Source organism: Malaclemys terrapin, chromosome 4, assembly GCF_027887155.1.
Source record: "Malaclemys terrapin pileata isolate rMalTer1 chromosome 4, rMalTer1.hap1, whole genome shotgun sequence".
NCBI classification, from domain to species: Eukaryota; Metazoa; Chordata; order Testudines; family Emydidae; genus Malaclemys; species Malaclemys terrapin.
This window is the reverse complement of record NC_071508.1, coordinates 27397495-27421002: the sequence shown is the minus strand read 5'-3', so window position 1 is coordinate 27421002 and position 23508 is coordinate 27397495.

Genomic DNA, 23508 nt, shown 5'->3' with positions numbered 1-23508 from the left:
TGACGAATGTGTGCTCAGATGCCGGAGAGTGACGGAAAGATAGCCATGTCTGTTGATGAATCAACTACTCTGAGCAACGAATCAACAGTTAGAATCTATTTAAAATGTGACACTTTGAAGGATGATTATCCTCACTTCATGTTTCTTGATCTGATTGCACTTCCACATCAGACGGCTTCAGGCACTGTAGATTGTGAGCTGAAATGCCTCAATAAATCGAATTCTGATTACAATTACTCTTGTAGTATTTGCGAGTGATGGTGCTAGTGTTATGCTTCGGAAGAACTCTGGCGTAGCGAGTTGTATTGTGAAGAAGTACCCAAATGTTCTAGCGAGGTAGTGTGTGAATCACAGGTTGGATTTGGCAGCTGCTGAAACGTTAAGTGAAGTAAGAACTGTAAATCACTTGGAATTCTTTGACAAACTGTATACGCTTTACTGCCGGTCACCTGAAACCAAGAAAGAACAAGAAGAAGGTGTGAGTATCAGCAGAGGGAAAATTACTTTTTGTAGTGACCCATTATTCTTAAATAAAGTGAAAAGGAGGTAGGGCAGCTGTGCAACCGATTTGGTCTACCAGTGACAGGAATAGTCAATGTCTAGCGTGACTTTCTTGACTATACTGGTCAGAAGTGCCAGCTCAGCTGAAACCTCTGTTCAGCTCCACGCGTGTGATTTCATGCAGCACGGCTGAGTGTGAGCGTGGATTTAGCCACATGACTATGATTGTGAATGGCAAATGCAGCAAGCAGCTTATTCCGCATATGTCATTGCTCATGTTTAGCAAGCTACGTGGCCCTTCATTTTCCATGTGGCATCCTCTCAGCTGTGCCAGAACTTGGCTCAGACATCCTTGTTCTCCCTCTGATTCACAGACACATAAATTACAAGATGGAGAAAGACACTTTGTGGAAATACTTGTAGAAATTAGATAAATGCATTACAGCAGGCCTTTGCTACTTCAGCCCCTGTTATGCCTTGATGTATTTTGTGTTACTTCTGTAACCTACTAGCTAGTTTCAATTTAAAATAAACTTTTATTATTTCCACCTGATAGAGTAATGTCTATAGTGCAGCAGCATGATTTATTTTGTATTTTCATTAGCCTATAGGCTAAAGTAAAAAGAAAACGTGCTACGCATTCATTGGGTTTTTCTCACTGTACTGTCTAGCTTTAGATCTTTTACATAGTGTGCTGTGTACACATTAATGGCATTTCAGCATAATGATTTCAACAGTTAAAATGAATTGAATAGCTACCATAGGGGGGTGTGTGTGTGTGTGTGTGTTTGTGTGTGCGTGCGTGTGTATACCAGGGGTTGGCAACGTTTGGCACGCGGCTCGCCAGGGTAAGCACCCTGGCGGGCCGGGCCAGTTTATTTACCTGCTGACGTGGCAGGTTCGGCCGATCGCGGCCCCCACTGGCCGCGGTTTGCCGTCCCGGGCCAATGGGGCCGGTGAGAAGCGGCACGGGCGAGGGATGTGCTGGCCGCGGTTTCTTGCCGCCCCCATTGGCCCCATTGCCTGGCCTGCCAGGGTGCTTACCCTGGCGAGCCGCGTGCCAAACGTTGCCGACCCCTGGTGTATACAATTAAAAAAAAGAAAATCTAATACCTTGTTATTTTGGACAGCCAGCCTGTCTCCAGCCATGCCTGGTTTAGCCAAGTATTACTGTACCAGAAATTCAGTAGACAAATAAAATGTGAATTTGTATAATTCATGTTTATGAAAATCAATATTTTAGTGGCATTCCAGTACCTTCAGATTTTGGACTACACCACTGTCTCTAGCCGATTGGTTAGGGCACCCAACTGGGAGACCCGGGGTCTAAACTCTGCTCCAATGACTATTTAAGTGTTCCCAAGTAGAGATAGATACCGAATTCCCTTTGGGGGTGGGGCTTAGGCCACACCCCTCTCCTCAGCATTTCCTATTGGCTGGTTTAGGCAGCTCCCCACTCTTAGCTTTATAGATTTCAAGGCCAGAAGGGACCTCTGTGATCATCTAGTCAGATCCCCTGCATGACACAGGCCAGAGAACTGCCCGCAGATCATTCCTAGAGCAGGTCTTTGAAGAAAAACATCCCATCGTGATTCAAAAATGGTCAGTGATGGAGAATCTATCACCACCCTGGGTAAATTGTTCCAATGATTAATTACTCTCACTGTGACGTGTATGCCTTATTTCCAATCTGAATGTCTACCTTCAACTTCCAGCCACTGGATCATGTTAGACCTTTCTCTGCTAGACTGAAAAGCCAATTACTAAATATTTGTTCCCCAGGGATATACCTATAGACAGTAATCAAGTCATCCCTCAACCTTCTCTTTGTTAAGCTGAATAGATCGAGCTTCTTGAGTCTCTCACTGTGTAGGGTGACCAGATTTTATAGGGACAGTCCTGATTTTAGGGTCTTTTTCTTATATAGGCTCCTATTACCCCCCAACCCCCGTCCTAATTTTTCACACTTGCTGTCTGGTCACCCTATCACTATAAGACATGGTTTCTAATCCTTTAATCATTCTCACGACTCTTCTCTGAATCCTCTGCAATTTATCAACATTCTTCTTGCATTGTGGGCACTGGAACAGGACCCAGGATCCCAGCAGTGGGTCACACCAGTGCCAAATACTCCCACTCGAGATTCTTCTGTTTCTTTATCCCAGGATCACATGAGCTCTTTTGGCCACAGCGCCACACTGGGAGCTCCTGTTCAGCTGATTATCCACCAGGACTCCCAGGTCCTTTTCAGAGTCTCTGCTTCCCAGGAGAGAATCCCCGTCCTGTTCCTAGATGTATTCATTTACAATGAGCCATAGTAAAACACATACTGTTTGATTGCCCCCCAGTTTACCAAGCGATTCAGATCGCTCTGTATCAGTGACTTGTCCTCTTCATTATTTACCACTCACCCAATTCTTGTGTCATCTGCAAATTTGATCAGTGATGATTTTATGTTTTCTTCCAGGTCATTGATAAAAATGTTAAATCGCGTAGGGCCAAGACCCGATCCCTGCGGGGACCACACTGGAAACACACCAGTGCAATGCTGATTCCCAGTTTACAATTACATTTTGAGACCTGTCAGCCAGTTTATAACCAATTCATGTGTGCCACATGAATGTTACTTTTGTATCCTTCTAGGATTCCGATCAAACTGGAGTGCAGCGCCAACTCAAGCGCCTTACAGAAGTCTACATACATTATGCCAATGCTATTTCCTTTCTCTACCAAACTTGTAATCTCATCGAAAAACAGATCACAATTATCTTGGCGGGAAATATTTTCCATACACCCATGTTGAGTTGCATTAATTAAATTATCTTCTTTAATTCTTTATTAATTTAATCTTCTACCAGCCGCTCCATTATCTTGCCTGGGATCGATGTCAGGCTGATAGGCCTGAAATTACCCAGGCCATCCCGTTTACCCTCTTTAACAATTGGCCCAACTGACTCTCCCTCTGGAGCATATATGGAGCCTGGGCACTTAACTCAGGGCTGTGAGTCCACTGGGCAGCAGGGCACATGAAGCTAGGCATGGCAACGCTGAGCCGAAGTCCCTTCTGTGGTTCTAGCCAAGGTCACACAGGCTAGGAATTGAACCCAGCATCCCAGGCCTTAGCCCCCAGCCCACCCCTCCTCTCTAGGTGCCTCGGGGGAGCGAGGGAAGGATGAAGGCCCTGCAGTGACATCTGTCTCCTGTTCTTGGCTGCAGGCCACCAGAGCCCTGTACGAGATCTTCAAGGAGCAGGCCTGCAGGCAGCAGGTGAAGGAGCTCTTCCCTCAGCTCTCCATCGCCCTGCTGTTCCGGATCACATACACGGTGGAGCTGTCCATGCATAGCCAGAGGGTGCATAACCAGGAGGACACGCCCGCACCCCTCAGCCCTGTCAGGTACCATCAGCCCGACATCCCGCCTCGGTTCTGAACCATCGCCCGCAGGCACGCGGCAGGGCCTGGCCTGGGCTCGCTCAGTAACAAGAGGCTCGCTCTGCATGCAGGTGTGCGGTGAATGCTATGCAAGCCTTGCTCCAATGTGCTGGCTGCAGGGACCAGGCCACGTTCATCCAGAAGCAGGGTGGCTGAGGCATGCTCATGAACGCTGACATGCACCACAAAGACGTCTTGATGCTTGCCCGGTGAGTGTCTTGTCCCTGGGGCTGCTGCCCAGAACTGACCGCATCAGCATCTCCCCTCCCTGGGCCCAGGACACGGCCACATCGCCTTCCCCGCTGGGTGAGACGCGGCTCCCAATCGCCTGCGTGGAACAGGCCACAGCCTCTGTGCCGTTGGCCGAGGGGTCAGTCGGCTACTTCTCCACTCTGCGCTGCCTGGCGTAAACCGCTTCCTGCGTAGCTCTGGCAGGCGTGGCTGGGCAAAGACAGCCTCCGTCATGTCTGTCTGCAGCGTTGGTGTAGCCCTGTCAGGCCCAGCACATGAGAGAGACAAGGTGGGGGAGGGAATGTCTTTGGCTGGCCCAGCATCTGTGTGTGAGAGAGAGAAACTAACACAGAAAGCTCTAACACTTGTCTTAGACCAATCTAAGATATTCCCTAACCCACCTTCTGTCTCTCATCACCCAATATCTGGGCACATGAGAAAGGCCACCGAGCCCACCGACGCCCTTCTTTGTCTGCAGTTCTCTTGCAGCCTATCACGGAGTCCCCGGGCAATGCTCTGGAACTGCTCCCCACAAAGCCAGTCAGGACTTTGGGGAGCCTCCTCTCCCTCGGAGCAGACTGTCTTCAGGGCAAGAAGCTCACATGGCTTCACCTTCCTGGGTCTCTCCTTGGAGCATTCAGCATATGCCCCTCCGTGCGCTTCCCACAGCGAGTCCCCCCAGGTGGGGTCCTGAGGAAGCCAGAGGATCCTGCACGCACCCCCACTTCGCAGTCAGACGTGACTCTTAGCCAGCCAGTAAAACAGAGGTTTATTCGATGACAGGAACACAGTCTAAAACAGAGCTTGTAGGTACAGCAAACGGGACCCCTCAGCCGGGTCCATTCTGGGGCCCAGCGAGGCAGACAACTCCATCTGCACTCACTTCCCGTCCCCAGCCAGCTCCCAACCGAAACCCCCCTCCAGCCCCTCCTTTCTGGCCTTTGTCTCTTTCCTGGGCCAGGAGGTCATCTGATCTCTTTGTTCACCTTTAGCTATCCCCTTGCAAGGGGGGAAGGGCCCTGGCCATTTGTTGCTAGGAGACAGATTGTCAGCCATTTATGCACACTGGAGACTTAAGAAATGCATAGGGGAAACTGAGGCACCCACACAGTATTCAGAGGAGACATTAAGAACGGTCCCACTTGGTCACACAGCCCAGCGCTGCGTGCTCGGAGCTGGCCTCGTGGAAGAGCTCCCTGTAGAGTGATTAAGGGTCTGGGTCTCTAGCAATTAGGCCGCTGGGCATTTTAAGCCAGCAGGAACTAGTCCGTGCCAGCTGCACGTGACTAGTCACCCGGGATCCCCTGTCCTGTGGCACTGGTCTGGTTAGATTTGTAAATGGAGAACCAGTCCTTGCCCACCTCAATGATGTGGTGTTTGTGTTTCCCATGCCAGGGCCATGCTTTCGGTCAGTTTCCAGGAGCGTTGCTGGATTTTCCAGGAGCTGATGGCCATCCTCAACTGCAGGGATGATAGGCGGTACATCCCGGCCATGGCGTTCTTCATTCAGGTGAGCCTCACAGGCGGGTGAGGGTCGTGAGAACAGCCCTAGCCCAGCGGTGACTGTGGCATGGGGCTGACCTATGGCCAGGGGCGGCAGGTTTGTAGAAATTTTGGTGGTGACCAGCAGAGTCCGCCCCTCCAAACTCTGCCCCCCACCTGCCTAAGTCTCTGGGAGGGAGTTTGGGCGAGGGGAGGAGGTCTGGGGTACAGGCACTGGGCTGGGGTAGGGGATTGGGGTGCAGGAGGGGTGAGAGGTTGGGCCCTGGGAGGGAGTTTGGGTGGGGGAAGGGGCCTGCGGTGCAGGCTCTGGGATGGAGTTTGGGTGCTGGGTGCAGGCTCCAGGCTGGGGCAGAAGGTGGGGGTGCAGGACGGGGTGAGGGGTGCAGGCTCTGGGAGGAGTTTGGGGGCAGGAGGGGGTGTGGAGGGATGGGGTACAGGCTCTGGGAGGGAGTTTGGGGGCCGGAGTGGGGTGTGGGAAAGGAGTGGGGGTGCAGGCTCTGGGAGGAGATGGGAGGGTGCGGCGCTTACCTGGGGCTCCTAGGCAGGGCGGGCCTGGGGGTCTCCATGTGCTGCTACCCCCAGGCACTGCCCGCGCAACTTCCTACTGGCTGCAGGGGCGCTTGGGGTGGGTGTGACGCAGTAGGGAGCGGGGTGGATTGACCTGGGTATGTCGGTTAGTTTTACTGGACTGTCTGCATGGGGGATGGGAGAGCAGGGGATGACTTTAGGTGAGGGACAGTACCTGAGCCTGTAACCTGAGCCAGGAAGGGGGGAGGGGCAAGTCGACACTGTTGGAGAAAAACTGAGTTCTCACTATTTGTTTAGGTACAGCAAGTCAGATGTTTATTAACTCTCACATGTGCAGAGGGAGAGAGCTAAACAGGTCTCTCTCTGGTAACTAATTACAGCAAGCATTTATACCTTTCATTACAAAAATAATAAGGGACAGCAGCATTTTTGTTTATACATAGGCCATCTTGATATCTCATTTCCTCAGTTGTTTTGACTCTTGCCAACATACAATTATTTTCTATTACCTTATCTACACAAGGTCTTCTACACTTTATCTATGCTGAGGTCATCATGACTTCTTACACAGTTCTTTCTCACCCGCCTCACACAATCCTCGCTTCTACAAATCTCGCGTTATCAGGGTTACAGTTAGCCTGACTCTTGCTAAGAAACGTCATGCATTGCAGTTCCCTTCTGTCAGTTCTTTTCTCTGCTTCCACAACCCCCCCTTTTGTACTTCTAGTACAACAAACATTCTCAAATCTCTATTTGCATCAAGTCCTGGACTTCTGATTCTAAATCAGATGCTTCAACCTTAGGGGTTTTGATTGGATGCAATGACAATGCATGATTAGCATGAACATGAAAGGTATTACTATTATTACGTCTTTTACAACAACAATAACATAATCCTAAACTAACTAATAACAATACAAGCAATAACATTCCCATAGCAATACTATAATGGGGTTGTTGTACAGCCTTTGTCATAAAGCACAATACATCATATTTAGTACATAAGGTAGATACTCTATAAGCAGTGTGAAAGGCATACTTTTCTACTTGATATACATTTTGAAGCATGTGAATTCGCCCTTGTACCTCAGAGATTTTCTGAATCTCAGGTAACAATGAAAGCAAATTTTGAAATCTATCAGATAGTAAGCTAGTCCAATTAAAGGGTATCTGGAACCTAAGGGCTACTTGAAAAACTCTATCTGCAGGCCAGTAAATGATATGATTGCCTGCAGTGGTAGTGAGATTAAAATGTATGTCTTGTGATATGGTGTCATTAACATACACACAGCTATCATTAGCTTGGAAGAGTAAGTGTCCTGTCAGGGTAGTTCCTTGTCCCCTACCCTCCCAGCAAACGTAGTCATAGACAGTGACAACTTCTCCTGGCTTCAGTTTACGTGTACACTGAAGCTGTGGGGGTTCTAATGGCCAGAATGTCCATAGGTTACCTAACCCCATCCAAATGTCAGGTGTAATCCTAGGAGCACTAACTAAAAATCGATTGGGCATACCAGGTGGTCTAATTTCCCAGATGTCTCGATGAATTACCCAATCCCATATGCATCCTCCCCATGGACCCGGCAGGATACGGTATGTGGGAGCCCACACCCCCTGTACTGGTCCATATGCTTGGAAGGAGCACTGAGAACGTCCACACTTCCACCCAGAAAGTTTCCAAGTATGTCTTTATGGCCACAGATCAGATGGTACTCCTGACGTGTCTGTAAGGGCAGTGGGCCAAGCCTGGTGCTCTAGATCATTCCGAATGGCCATTAGCTGGTCATTCAAAAAATCCTGAATCTCTGAGCATGCTAGATCCCACTGCAATGCCTTCCCAGCCTCAGTGATATTCAATACCATCTCTGTCAGTAACTTCTGGGTCATAGAACTAAGGGCGGAGATAACATGTAACTCACCAACTCCAGCCTGTACCTGGGTTAGTTGTGCTCCAGAAACAAGGCCTATGGCCTTCTCTAGTTGGCCCAATGAGTTTCATTGGAATGTGTAGTACTGTTTGTATCTGGATAAGTTACAGTGGTGGTGGCAAGGGTCAAGGGACTAGTGGTAGGTGTAGTCTTTGTAGTGGCAAGGCGTTTTTGATATTCATCATCTGAAAGCCAATTAGGGAGGGCAGTGCATCCTGAAGGTACCTGTCCATAAGCACAAAGCCCTGATCCTGGAAAGAATCCACCCCACCACTGGACCCCACATTCCCAGGAACGTTCCCCACAGTTCCCTCCTTGCCAATAAACAATGCTTCGTTTCTTCCACCAGGGCCAGTTCTTAATGTCTTTTGTAGTTAGAAAGTTCTGGACTTTGGTGGTTTCAGCAGAGCGAGTGTTTCTTCTTTTCTTCTTCAAAAGCAGTTGTGATTCACCATAATACAGGGGAGAGGTTACTAGCACTTCACCCTGTACTGGTGTGGTTCCTGTAAAAGAATTCAAAGGCACAGTAGATCTGTCAGTGGACAAGGGAGAGGTTACTAGCACTTCACCTTGTCCTCTTTCCCTGCTGTCCAGGAGGCACAGCAGAGTTAGCAGGAGAAACAGGCTGATTAGCAGCTGGAGAATCCTCTCCAGGCGGAGGGGTCTTTTTGCAGTGCGAAGCATGGGTCCAGGTGGGCAGTCCTCGGCACTTCACAGCAGTGTTGGTAGTTAGCAGGACTTGGAAAGGGCCTTTCCAGCGTGGAGCCAGGGCAGTCTTTCGCTGATGGACCTTTATGTAGACCCAGTCTCCTGGTTCCAGCGAATGGCAGGGCTGCACAGGATCCTTGGGTAGTGCTTCTTTCACCTGTGTATAGAAAGACTTAACACATTTCATTAGTGCCTGACAATACTTAAGCATTGTGTCATCCATTAAATGAATGTCCATCTGAGCTAGGGTCAGTGGGGGCGCAGTCGGTAGTCTCATCGGGCGCCCTGTCAGAATCTCATGAGGGCTGAGTCCAGTCTTTCGATTGGGAGTGGCCCTCATACTCATTAGTGCCAGAGGAAGGGCATCTGGCCACTTCAAGTTTGTTTCAGCACAAATCTTGGCCAGTTTATTTTTCAGAATTCCATTCTGGCGTTCCACTGTTCCAGCAGACTGTGGATGGTGGGGGCAGTGAAGGTTGTGTTGAGTCTGCAAAGCTGCACATAACTCTTTTACAATCTGTCCAGTAAAATGAGTTCCACGGTCACTGTTGATACTCACAGGGATGCCAAATCGTGGTACAAAATCTTTAAGCAGAAGTTTCACAACAGTCCTGGCATCTGCTTTCCTGCAGGGAAAAGCTTCAACCCAATTTGAAAATACATCCACCAAAACCAATACATATTCATAGCCACAACATTTAGACAGTTGAATAAAATCAATCTGAATATTTACAAAAGGTCCCCAAGGGGGAGGGTGAGCTGCCTGCCTAACTTTAACAGCTTTACCAATGTTATGCTGCTGACAAATCACACATTGTTGACAGTAGTGATGTGCAATGACTGGGAACCCGAATGCACACCAATCTCGGTTAACTGCAGCAACCATCCCCCCTTTGCTCACGTGAGCCATTCCGTGGTATACACGAGCAAGATAGGGCATTAGCATCTTTGGTGCAACCAGGCGACCAGCTGGGGCACGCCAAAGATGATCAGGGTGTAGAATACAGCCATTAGCACTCCAAAAACGTTTCTCAGCTGCTGGTGCAGCTTCCTGGATCTTGGCCAGATCCTCAAGGGAGGCTAGTGGAGGCTGTTCAATCAAAGCACAAGTATATTCAGCCTGAGGTGCAGAAAGGGCCGCGGCTTTGGCTGCAGAGTCTGCCAAAGCATTTCCACGGGTAACTTCATCATGAGGGGTCTGGTGAGCTGTACATTTCACGACAGCTATAGCTTTGGGCAATAAAAGGGCATCTAAAAGAGCAGAGACATACAGACTGTTCTTAATAGGAGAACCAGTGGATGTAAGAAAACCTCTATACTTCCAGAGCAAACCATAATCATGTACCACTCCAAAAGCATAACGAGAGTCTGTATAGATGGTAACTGCTTGATCCTGTGCTAGAATGCAGGCTCGAGTTAAAGCCACAAGTTCGGCCACTTGAGCAGAAAACACAGAAGGAAGGAAAGCACTTTCAATAACAGCATGTGCAGAACATACAGCATAACCAGCAACCAATTTGCCCTTAGAATCTCGCAAGCACGAACCATCTACAAAATAAATAAGATCAGGATTTTGCAAAGGCACATCTAGTAAATCATCTCTTGGACGAGAGAGAACCGATGTCACAGACACACAGTCATGTGGGTCTCCGTCTTCGGGCCCAGGCAACAAGGAGGTAGGATTTAGAACAGGGCAACGAGCCAAAGTAATATGAGATGAAGACAACAAGACAAGCTCATATTTTGTAAGACGAGAAGTGGATAGATGCTGTGTCTTAGATTTTAACAAGAGAGCAGCCACAGCATGAGGAACAGCAACAATCAAAGGAGATCCTAAGACAATAGATTCAGATACCTGAACAGCAAGAGCTGCTGCAGCTACAGCACGCAGGCAAGGGGAAAATCCAGCTGCCACAGCGTCTAGGGCAGTACTGTAATAAGCAACGGGACGGTGTTTGTCTCCGTGCTTTTGCGTTAATACAGCCAAAGCAAACCCATTACGCTCATGACAGAAAAGAGTGAATGGTTTAGCATAATCAGGAAGTCCCAGGGCTGGTGCACTGGACAGACTTTGCTTGATAGCAACAAAAGCTTGTTCAGCCTCTGGAGACCAAGGAAGAGGCTCAGGGGTACCTGACTTAGTCAGATCCTGTAAGGGTTTAATCATTGTTGCATAGCCTAAAATCCATTGTCTACAGTACCCAGTCATGCCAAGAAAAGTACGCATTTGAGAAATAGTTCCAGGCCTAGGCATATTTAGAATAGCTGAAATCCGAGAATCTGATAAATGACGAGTACCAGGAGAAATATCATGACCAAGGTAATGAACCTTGGGCTGACACAGCTGTAGTTTTTCCCGGGATACCTTATGACCCTTAGCAGCTAAAGCAGTCAAAAGAATCAAAGTATCAGTTTTACAAGATTCAAAAGAGAGGGATGCCAACAAAAGATCATCCACATACTGTATAAGCACTGATTTACCTGGAAAAACCACATCATCCAGATCCTTCTTCAGGATCTGGGAAAACAAGGAAGGGGATTCAGTATACCCTTGGGGTAACCGAGTCCAGGTGTACTGGCGTCCTTTATAGGTAAAGGCAAACAGATACTGACTCTCAGGGTGAATGGGGATAGAAAAGAAAGCTGAACATAAGTCCACAACAGTAAAGTAGGTAGCTGAAGGTGGAATACAAGAAAGAATTGTAGCTGGGTTTGGAACCACAGGAAAGGAAGGTAAAACAACAGCATTAATCGCGCGGAGATCTTGAACAAACCGATAAGTGTTCTTTCCTGGCTTCTTTACAGGAAAGATAGGAGTATTACAAGAACTGGTGGTAGCAACAATAATACCCTGCTGTAATAAAGACTCCATTACTGGGGCTATACCTTCCTCTGCCTCAGGACGCAGAGGGTACTGGGGAACTCTTGGCAAAGCTTTAGAAGGATCAACAAAAATCTTAACTGGTTCAGCGGTCCGAATCTGTCCCACTTCATTAGCATGCTGAGACCAGAGATGAGGAGGAACTTGTGATAACAAATGCACAAGTTCAGGGTTACGAGTTGTTGGTAATTTAGCTGGCTCCTCTATGTGGAGTGTAGCCAACACTAGATTGGTATTCTCATCAGGAACCTGTAAGAATACGCCATCTGGTGTGCAATAGATAGTACAACCTAATTTACACAAAAGATCCCTTCCCAGCAGATTCACAGGAGAGGAGGGGCTGAGCAAGAATGCATGCTTGTCAGCAAGGGGCCCTAGTGAGACAGCAAGGGGTTTTGTGACAGGATGCGAAACAGGTTGATTTGAAATGCCCACAGCATTTACAGACAAAGTTGACAAAGGAACAGAGGGAAACTCCTCGGATCTTAGAGCAGATCTAGTAGCTCCAGTATCCACAAGACAAGTAACAGTTTGTCCTGCAATTTCACAGTTTACAAAAGGACCTTCTTGATCAATGGGAATTAAAGGATTCATGATGTAGTTACGTTCCCTCAGGCTGTCCTAGTATGAGGTAGTTGGTGGGGTAAAGGTAGATGCTTCAGGATTTGGGAAAGGAGGTGGAGGGTTCTGAGACAATCGGGCTGGGCATGCATCTTTCCAGTGTCCCTCTTGGCCACAAATGTGGCATGCAGTGTACCTAGGTTGGGCAGGATACGAGGGACCCTTCCCTCTTCCTCGCCCACGACCTCGTCCTCGTCCTCGTACTCCTCTCATTCCCCCACGGCTCTGGTTTTGATAAGTTTCTAACTGCAGGGTCAACAGTTTTGTTTCAGTAGTCTCTTTCTTCTGCTCTATGCAAGCTGCACAATGATTGGCGACTGTCACCAATTCAGAAAGGGGTTTAGTTTGCCAGCCAATACAGATAGTTCTTAACTGCTGCTGAATCTTTGGTAAGAGTCCCTGAACAAAAGCAGCCCCTACGGCTTCTCTGGCATTTTCAGCTGGCTGAGCAATTCCCGAATGCTGTTCAAAAACCTTAGTCAGCCTATCTAGATAATCAGCAGCGGACTCTCCTTTATTCTGTTTACAATAAGTAATCTTTGTCCAATCTGTCTTCTTAGGGCAGACTTCCGTCACAGCATTTACGAGACGGTCCCTAGCCTCTCTCAAATCACGATCAATTCCAGGGTCAGCAGCTGGCCAGGCTGCCTGCCTGGTAAGCCGTTGTCGAACTTCGGCTGGCATAATCATTCGCAAGAGTTGATTAATGTCTGCCCAAGATGGATTATAACACTGAACCACCGTCCGGAGTTCGTCTCTAAACTTTTCTGGTTCCTCCCTGATGTTAGGAAATTCTTTCACCAAGTTTCTCAAATCTCCTGGTGACCACGGAGCATGCACTGTGACCAACTGTCCTGCATTTCCAGGCAGGTCTCTTAAAGGAACCTGGAGTGCATGTGCCACACTTCTAGTAAAATATCGGGTACTTTCCTCAGAAGGATTAGAATCAGGGGAGCTACTGGGAGGCTCAGCATCATCTCTTTGTGGTGAAGAAGAGGCTTCTCTCCCAGGGGAAGAGAGAACAATGTGTGCAGTTGATACATGCGGTAGTGAAACTGGCACTGCCGGGTGAGATTCGTTAGCAGACCCAGGCTGTGCAGGGGGAGGAGGCAGCTCGGGCTGCTGCTGCTGCTGAATGTTACTGAAGAAATCTAAAATATCCTCAGCAGTTTCCTCCTCACTGTCAGACCTAACTAATTGGGGATAAAGGGGAGTAGAAGGAATTGCTCGAGCGGGAAGAGGATACACAGGAGCAGAAGGAATCGCTCTAGGGGGTAAACAGCTGGATGCCTTACATTTAAGCTGTAAATGTTGCACTTGAGCCTTTAACTTTTCCTGGGAGTCCTTTAGACTCCGCACTCGAGACTCGTGGAGTCTCTTTGTTGCTTCCTCCCACCAACAGACAAATTGCTCCCACTGTGTATCAGAGGCTTTTGGTGAAGCCAGAGTTTCTTTAAGGTATTTAAGTTTGTCTAAATCAAAGGTACCTTCTAGTGGACATCGTTTAGATGGATTTGCACGCGTGTAAAGATTCCAACTATCTAAATACCTGCAGGTTTTCGGGCCATAATGTACGTACATGAAATAAGCTGGGGTACCCTTAGGGGGTGAAAGGGAAGACTTAGACTGTCCCCCACCCATTTTTCCAATCACACACTCAAAGGGGAAGGATGCCCTGTCCGCGCTAGCGGTTCATAAACTAAGGACTCTCCCTACAGGGTATTCACACAGGAGTGACTAACGAGGATAGCCATGACCCCCTACACCTCCCTTCAGCAAAGAGCGTCGGCTAATCTCAGAGAGAAAGCGCCGCTTACTCTGTTGCATCCAGTGAGATGGTCAGACTGTCAGTGGCTCACACGGAGAGGAAAAGGGGAGGGAAGATGGGTGCACACACTCCTAGACCCAGGTAGCCTCCTCGCCGGACGATGCCAGGCCGAGTCAACCTACATGGGTCGGATCTCCTAAAAGATCCTCTAGTTACCGGGCTTGCGTTAGAGTAGTTCTGGTCACGAGCCAAAAGACTTCGCAGAGTACTCTGGGCGTCTTCCGGTAACACTCAATTCACACTGTGTACACACACACACACACACACACCAAGGCCTTATTCCAGGTACTATTCCCAAGTACCTCCAGGTACTATTCCCAAGTACCTCGATGCATCACTTGAGGCAGTAAAAACCCCTCCTGAGGCGGTAACAACCCCTCAACACAGGTGCAAACCCTATGCACCTAGCATATGCTTACAGGGGGCGGCAAACAATTCCCCTATTACGCCGCTCAGCATCTGACCTTGCTGCACAGTCAATAAGTTCGGATGGCGTGAGCCCAACAGGGGCAGACGGCCCCACGGACAGTCCTCCTCCGACACCCCAATAGAGATTTCAAAAGGTCTCCTACCTCTATTGTGGCGCCATGGGGTTCAAAGGGGAACGATCCGTAGCAGCTGCCGTTGCCTCAGTGGGCGTTGCCATCCCGGACGAGCCCCCAAATTGTTGGAGAAAAACTGAGTTCTCACTATTTGTTTAGGTACAGCAAGTCAGATGTTTATTAACTCTCACATGTGCAGAGGGAGAGAGCTAAACAGGTCTCTCTCTGGTAACTAATTACAGCAAGCATTTATACCTTTCATTACAAAAATAATGAGGGACAGCAGCATTTTCGTTTATACATAGGCCATCTTGATATCTCATTTCCTCAGTTGTTTTGACTCTTGCCAACATACAATTATTTTCTATTACGTTATCTACACAAGGTCTTCTACACTTTATCTATGCTGAGGTCATCATGACTTCTTACACAGTTCTTTCTCACCCGCCTCACACAATCCTCGCTTCTACAAATCTCGCGTTATCAGGGTTACAGTTAGCCTGACTCTTGCTAACAAACGTCATGCATTGCAGTTCCCTTCTGTCAGTTCTTTTCTCTGCTTCCACAACACCTTTGCCCTTTAAACTGGACAAAGGGAGAGTGGGAGAGAAGGAGGAGGAGAGAGCCTGAGGGAGGGGTTTTGGTTTCAGTTTTGGGCTGGGTGGGAAGAGGCAGAGAACCCCAAGTCTGGGGTCTAAGATCCTTGCCCCCCAGAGGGACCTGGCTGAAGGGGTCCTGGTTGTACTTACAAGCGCTGCTTGGGACTGTGTTCCTGTCATCTAATAAACTTTCTGTTTTACTGGCTGGTGAGAGTCACGGGTGAATCACAGGAAGTGGGGGGTGCGGGGCCCTGACTCCCCTACACTCCGTGACAGTGGGACACAGACCCACCCCACTCAGGGGCCGCAGGGAGGGGCCGGCAGCCATGTGGAGCAAGCAGGCAGGAAGCCGCTCAGCTCCGCTGCACTGCGGGTGGTGAGTGGGGGCCCTGGGCTCTTTTAAATGGCCCGGGAGACGCGGGGGCGGAAGGCGGGGCCGAGGCCCATGGTGCCCAGGCACCGGGGGCCCATAGAACTCGCCGCCCATGCCTATGGCCAGGAGAGGGGTAGGTGGCTCTGGGGGTGGGTGGGTGACCAGGGGCAGGGAAAGCTCCTAAAGCCCTAGGGGTGGAGTCACTGACTCTGGACATTGTTACAGGCCCCAGCTGGTGTTGCGGGAGTGGAGCAAAGCCCAGGGTCGGGTGTCTCTTGTTCCCCAAGGCTCAACTCCATAGAATGGTCCCTTGTGTGACCTCGGCCCTCAAGCCCCCTCTGACGTCCGTATGCCATGCTCAGGCCGGGCCCATCCACGGTGCCCGGCGTACAGCGCATGCTGTGCCCGTGGCAGGTGGAACTAAGGGCTCCTTGGCAGAGATGAGTCGTGAGGGTTCAGCCCCGTTCTCTAGCTTGTTTCGCTGTTGGTGTGTTAGCTCCTCCAGTGCCCTGACCTTGGCAATAAGCAGGAAGACGCCATCCTGGAGCAGTTGAGTGGGCAGCTGAGAGACCCCAACACTGTGGTGCGCTGGCTGGCGCTCAAAGGCCTCCTGAACCTGTCCCTGTGCCCAGAGAAGGTGAGACAGGAGGAGGGCTGGGGGACAAACTCAGAACCGCAGGGAGCTGCTGCAGGGCTGGGGTCATTGAAAGCTTCCATGGGGACATGGCCCTGGCCTCGAGTCAGGAGCCCTGGCTTCTATTCCTGGCTCTGTCACTGACCTGCTTGGTGACCTTGGGCAAGTCTCCAAGCCTGGCTCCTGCGGGGTGTGTCTCTGGGTGTGTGCAGTACCTGGCACTGCCGGGCCTGATTATGTCTGGGGTCTCTGTGATCCAAAGAAGCCTAGCACTAGATTAGCAGCAGAGCTGTGGACTCTAGACCCCAGGGAATGCTGGCGACACCAGTGATCAGGGACGCCCAGACAGAGCCATTTCGCTTCAATTAGAAACCATTTTTTCCTACAAATCCCCTTTTAAAGCCTCATAGGTTTTAACTGTTGACGTCACAGCTCTGTCCCGCAGCACTTGCTCCTCTGAAGAGCTCTACAGGGGCCTTTTGCTGCTAAGATCTCATAACAAATCTGATACACACAGTATAGTGAAGGCAGAGAAAACCCTTGGGGCTTAAATACACAGATCTGGCAGCCTGGTAAAGAGGAGACAATCTGAAGGCAACTCTCACTAATGATAATTTACTTACCCTGAGAATAGCGGGTCAGTCCGGTTTATTAAACCCGGACTATGATTCTAACAGACATGGAGAGGGCGTGACTGTAATTCTTTGTCATACACCATTCCCATCGTTCCACGCGCCTCAGCCTGGTTTTCACTTGCTTGTGGTTCATTTTTATTTCCGGAACCGGTTAGCCTGCATTTGACACATTTTTTTCCCTGATGCCGGTTGAGATTTTCATAGATTCATAGATTCTATGACTGGAAGGGACCTCGAGAGGTCATCGAGTCCAGTTCCCTGCACTCATGGCAGGACCAAATATTGTCTAGACCATCCCTGATAGACAGTTATCTAACCTACTATTAAATACCTCCAGAGATAGAGATTCCACAACCTCCCTAGGCAATTTATTCCAGTGTTTAACCACCCTGACAGTTAGGAATTTTTTCCTAATGTCCAACCTAAACCTCCCTTGCTGCAGTTTAAGCCCATTGCTTCTTGTTCTATCCTTAGAGACTAAGGTGAACAAGTTTTCTCCCTCCTCCTTATGACACCCTTTTAGATACCTGAAAACTGCTATCATGTCCCCTCTCAGTCTTCTCTTTTTCAAACTAAACAAACACAATTCTTTCAGCCTTCCTTCATAGGTCATGTTCTCAAGCTCTTCTCTGGACCCTCTCCAAAAATGTTTTGTGGGGCTGTCTTTGAAAGGTTCAAAAACCAAATACAGAAATGATTGAATCTGGCTTTTAGTAACAGACCAACCCTAGAACTCGTGTGCAAAATTGGCTCCCTTCTCTAGGCTGGGCTGTAAGGACAGGGACTCGGGAGAACCCAGGTTCGGTTCCTGGCTCTGCCAGACTCTCTGGGTGACCATGGGCGAGTCATGTAGCCTCTCTGTGCCTGAATTCCATGTCTGTACAATGGGGATAGAAATCCTTCCTTTGTGTGCCTAGCCTGTAAGCTCTAGGGCAGGGGACGTCTCTTACTGTGCCTGGAAATCCCCCAGCACAAGCCCTGATTGCAGATAGGCCCTCGAGGTGCTATTTGAACCCCTATAACAATAATAGACTTGATTTATTTGGGGTCAACGTGTTGTGCAGAGAACTTTCCACAGATGATACCCGCTAATAAATACCATCCCCTGAGATCTGGGGTACAAGGAAGCAGCTGCTTATGTTGCAGGTAGCCGGCCCTGCTGCCCATGATCCTAGCTGGCTGTGCAAAGGCTTTGAGGCTCTAACATGTCACCTGGAGGCAGGGGCGCTGGAAGACTTTTTATAGTGGAGGTGCTGCACCCCCCCTTACCCCTGCCCACACCCCCTGCCACTCCTAGAGCTGGGCTCAGGAGCAGGGCCATGGCTCCAGGAGCCGGGGGGGGGGAGGTGGATGAAGCAAGGGGACCGAGGCTGGGGCCACAGATGGGGGTTGGCGCAGGGCTGGCAGCTGGGACCCTGTGAGCGGGGCCAGGAGCAGAGCCCCGTGTAAAACCTGGGAGTGCTGCAGCACCCCCTTAGTTCCCGTGCCTCTGTCTGCAGGGGAGGTGGACGTTGTTTTTGAAATGGCTTGTGGGTCACTGAGGGTGTTTCGTAAAGCAGCTCCTTATTTCACGCAGGTGGGGAAACTCCAGCGTCTGCTGCCAGAGGTCCTGGAGCAACTACAGGAGGTAGACAGGGACATCATCGCCAAGGCCATTACCGTGCTGAAAAACATCCTTGCCGGCATGGACAGGCAGAGCGCCAGCCACGCGGCTGTGCAAGTGGCTGAGAAACTCCTGCCTGTCATTGATGATGTAAGGCCTGGTGGCCCATGGGAGACCGTTCAAACTGCGGACCTGTGAATGGGGGCTGGCGGGTGGGCTAGCAGGGCCTGTGTATGGTCCTAGCCAGAAAAAGGATTGTTGTAAATGACGTGAGCCCATTCCCGCCTTCCTCTGCTACCCCACTCTCCATCAGAGCGTATGGCAGAAAGGATGGGAACCCTTGTGTCCTGCAGGCCTGCTGACAAGGATCAGGGCAGCCTGGGGACAAGGCTCCCCTTGTGGAAGGACATGCATTCCTGAGTGTGCATGCAGCGAGGGGGCCTCTGCAGCACAGGGTGCTGCAATGCTCTTGCTGGCTTCCAGGGTGACAAGTGATGGTACCCTGGTGAAAATCCTGCCCCTCCTTTCCCTGGCCAGGAATCCCACAGCTGGCCTGGGAGCTCCATAAGGAAACGGCTCCGTTTGTAGGTTCTGCAGCTACCACCCTTTCCTCTCCCCTTCGTTCTCATGGCAGCGCAGCGTCAAAGGAGGGCCTAGTTCTCCCCAGGCCTTTCATAACCACAAACTAGCCCCCGCCGGCACGTTCACCAGACTGATGTCCAGTCCCCCACTGGATGGTGAGATCCAGCAAGCGGGCAGGAGAAAGGGGCCCATCCATTACTGCCTTCTAGGGGTAACCCCCCAGTGGGGGCTCCTGGAGCGTCCACCCACCTCCCCAGCTTTCACAACACTAAATACTACCCTCAGCCCTGCCGAACTCTGCTGGGACCCTGCCGCTCTTTATTTAGTAGTGGCACAGGCCCAGCTCAAGCTGTTCTCAGGGTCTCCTGACCCCAGCTGCAGGATCTCGCCCTGGGGTGAGCCCTTTAAACCAAACCCCTCTCGGGCCCAGGGGGAACAGAACAGGTTCTATATGGGGGGGGGGGTGTTAAATCCAAATAGCGTTAATGAACACAACGCCCATCACCAGGGAAAGGCAAATAGGCCTCAACAACTGGAGGGAAGACCAGCGAGGTGCCAATTCAACATCTGCCTATGCCCACTGCAGTGCAGCTCTGATGCCCCCAGACCGCTCCCATAAGTTTTGTGCAGAGCCTGCCCGGCTGCTCTGAGCTGACACCGGGGGCAGGAGCAGCTGGCTAGTAAGATTAACATGGGATGGAGTCTAGCAAACAAGCCAGGCTACCTGTGTAATGGCATGTTACCCTGTATGATACTGTTCGACTACTAGGTGACGCTCTGTAAAATACCTTATTTAAATGAACCTCAGCTGTATCCAGCAGAGCATTAACGGTTCTTATGATGAACCCATCTGCAGTGCTCAACTTGTGCCAGGGCTTGCCAGGGCTTAGCCCTGGCACCTCTGGGCTTGCTGCATCAGTTATGATTGTAAAAAAATTGCTTGAGCCCCAGCCCCTCTTTCATTACAAATTAAGCACTGTCCATCTGGTGTGTGTAAACAAGCTCTGTAGGCAGTACATATCTGGTACAGAACGTGATATGGTGTCAGGAGTAAACTAAGAACAGAAACCAAAGGAAAACAGCAACACAGGTTGCAGACGGAAGGAACAGCAACAAAGTTTGCAGGACCTCATCAACATGCCCCTCTCTGATTCCCCAGAGAACGTCACCTTTCATAACCCTTCACAATGGACAGACTGGAAACAATGTTTTGCACGATTTTGCATTGCAAACAAGCTGCACAAAGGAACTGGGGATATACAGGTATTGACTTTAATTTAGGCTATGGAGAAGCACACAGAGCATATCTTTACCTCCTTTGACTTTACTGAAGACCATCACAAAGACAACTATGCAAGGGTTGTGGTTAGGATTGATGCACACTTTATAACCGAGGGAAATGTGGTTTATTAAAGAGCATGTTTTCAGCAAAGAATTCAAGAACCAGGGGAAAATGTTGAAAGTTTTAGAAGACCTCTGCATCCCCTGGCTGAAAACTGTGATTTGGGGAATGTAAAACATGAAAATTTCAGAAACAGGCTGGTTATTGGGTTAAAAGATAAAAACCTTTCATAGAGACAAGCCAGGTGAGGTCTAAATGATATTCCCTCACCTACCTCTAATATCCTGGGACTGTCACAGCTACAACAATACTGCAAAAAACCTTTCACAGTAGCTACCGCCGAAGAGAGATTTAACTCTACCCACAGCTATACAGCTAGCAAGAGTCAGAATTAGTCAAACAACAGACAAAAGCAAATTGAAAAACCTGCAACTAGCTTAAAAGCTACAAACAGACACTTAAGTGTTAAAAGTCTTTCTCATAAAATCCCTGAGATAAGGAGAGAGAATTCGCAGGCTAAGAGGGACAAATGCCAGTCTACATGCACAAGGTGTGGAAAAGTCATATCCCAAGGGATGATGCATGTCCAGCCAGAGGCGCATGCTGTAATAAATGCCTGAAATATGGACATTTTGCAGCTGTTCGTTACACTGAAGAAATCAGGGAGTTGACTCATATTGCAGACAATCAAGACCCATTGATTCTGGGATCTATCACTTGTGATGACATGGCGCCCGCCTGGAAAGTGACATTGAATATTCAAAGCAAGACTATTGACTTTAAAATTGACTCGAGAGCTGATGTCACACAGCTCTGACCCTCCCTCAAGGGATTTTGAACTGCATGGGCCAGTTCATCACCGAACCAATTTACAAAGACAAAAGCTTTGCGTTCAGTGTGTATGAGATCAAAGACCAACAACCTTCTCAGCTGCAGTGTAGCAGCCATGATGGGCCTAGTGAGAAAGATGGAAGAACTTGAGGATCTGATGCTATTGGGCTTTTGAAAGGTGATCTAGTCCAAATCAACTTAAGAGGCAATGCTAAACCAGCGAACAACCACCTCTACAAGAGAGAGAACTGGGAAAGACTAGCTGCAGATTTTTGTGAATTCAGAAGACATCATTGCCAGGTCTATTGTGGACTATTTTTCCAGCTATATAGAAATAATGTACTTGAAAGACATAACATGTTGCAGTGTTATTGAGAAACTGAAGTGTACGTTTGCTCATTTCTGTATCCAGAACAACTAGTGATGGACAATGTCCCACAATTCACTGCAGCAGAATTTAAGTCAGTCTGAATGAAATATGATTTTGCTCATATCACTGGCAGCCCACATTACTCACAAGCGAATGGAGAGGCTGAGAGAGCTGCGCAGACAGCCAAAAACATCTGACAGCAGGAAGATCCATTCCTTGCTCCTCTGAATTACAGATCAACACCAATAGCAGCTCCTGCATCTAGTCTAGCACAACTCCTCATAGAAAGACAACTCAGAACAGCTGTTGCAAGAACCTACTACGAAGTGGCCAGACAGGAAGAGCGCAGCCAAATCAGATAAACAGGCTAAAAGAATCATAGAATCATAGAATATCAGGGTTGGAAGGGACCTCAGGAGGTCATCTAGTCCAACCCCCTGCTCAAAGCAGGACCAATTCCCAACTAAATCATCCCAGCCAGGGCTTTGTCAACCTGGGCCTTAAAAACCTCCAAGGAAGGAGATTCCACCACCTCCCTAGGTAAAGCATTTCAGTGCTTCACCACCCTCCTAGTGAAATAGTGTTTCCTAATATCCAACCTAGACCTCCCCCACTGCAACTTGAGACCATTGCTCCTTGTTCTGTCATCTGCCACCACTGAGAACAGCCGAGCTCCATCCTCTTTGGAACCCCCCTCCAGGTAGTTGAAAGCAGCTATCAAATCCCCCCTCATTCTTCTCTTCTGGAGAATAAACAATCCCAGTTCCCTCAGCCTCTCCTCATAAGTCATGTGCTCCAGACCCCTAATCATTTTTGTTACCCTTCGCTGGACTCTTTCCAATATTTCCACATCCTTCTTGTAGTGTGGGGCCCAAAACTGGACACAGTACTCCAGATGAGGCCTCACCAATGTCGCATAAAGGGGAATGATCACATCCCTCGATCTGCTGGCAATGCCCCTACTTATACAACCCAAAATACCATTAGCCTTCTTGGCAACAAGAGCACACTGTTGACTCATATCCAGCTTCTCGTCCACTGTGACCCCTAGGTCCTTTTCTGCAGAACTGCTACCTAGCCATTCGGTCCCTAGTCTGTAGCAGTGCATAGGATTCTTCCATCCTAAGTGCAGGACTCTGCACTTGTCCTTGTTGAACCTCATCAGGTTTCTTTTGGCCCAATCCTCCAATTTGTCTAGGTCCCTCTGTATCTGATCCCTACCCTCCAGCGTATCTACCATGCCTCCCAGTTTAGTGTCATCTGCAAACTTGCTGAGAGTGCAGTCCACACCATCCTCCAGATCATTAATAAAGATATTAAACAAAACTGGCCCCAGGACCGACCCTTAGGGCACTCCGCTTGAAACCGGCTGCCAACTAGACATGGAGCCATTGATCACTATCCCTTGAGCCCAACAATCTAGCCAGCTTTCTATCCACCTTACAGTCCATTCATCCAGCCCATACTTCTTTAACTTGGCGGCAAGAATACTGTGGGAGACCGTATCAAAAGCTTTGCTAAAGTCAAGGAATAACACATCCACTGCTTTCCCCTCATCCACAGAGCCAGTTATCTCCTCATAGAAGGCAATTAGGTTAGTTAGGCACGACTTCCCCTTGATGAATCCATGCTGACTGTTCCTGATCACTTTCCTCTCCTCTAAGTGTTTCATAATTGATTCCTTGAGGACCTGCTCCATGATTTTTCCAGGGACTGAGGTGAGGTGAACTTATGAACACTTTTACAACAGATGTCATGCAGAGAACTGCCTGGTCTAGAACCTGGTGCCCAGAGGCGACATGTAACTGCTGATTGGGGGTCACCGTTTAAAGGTTCA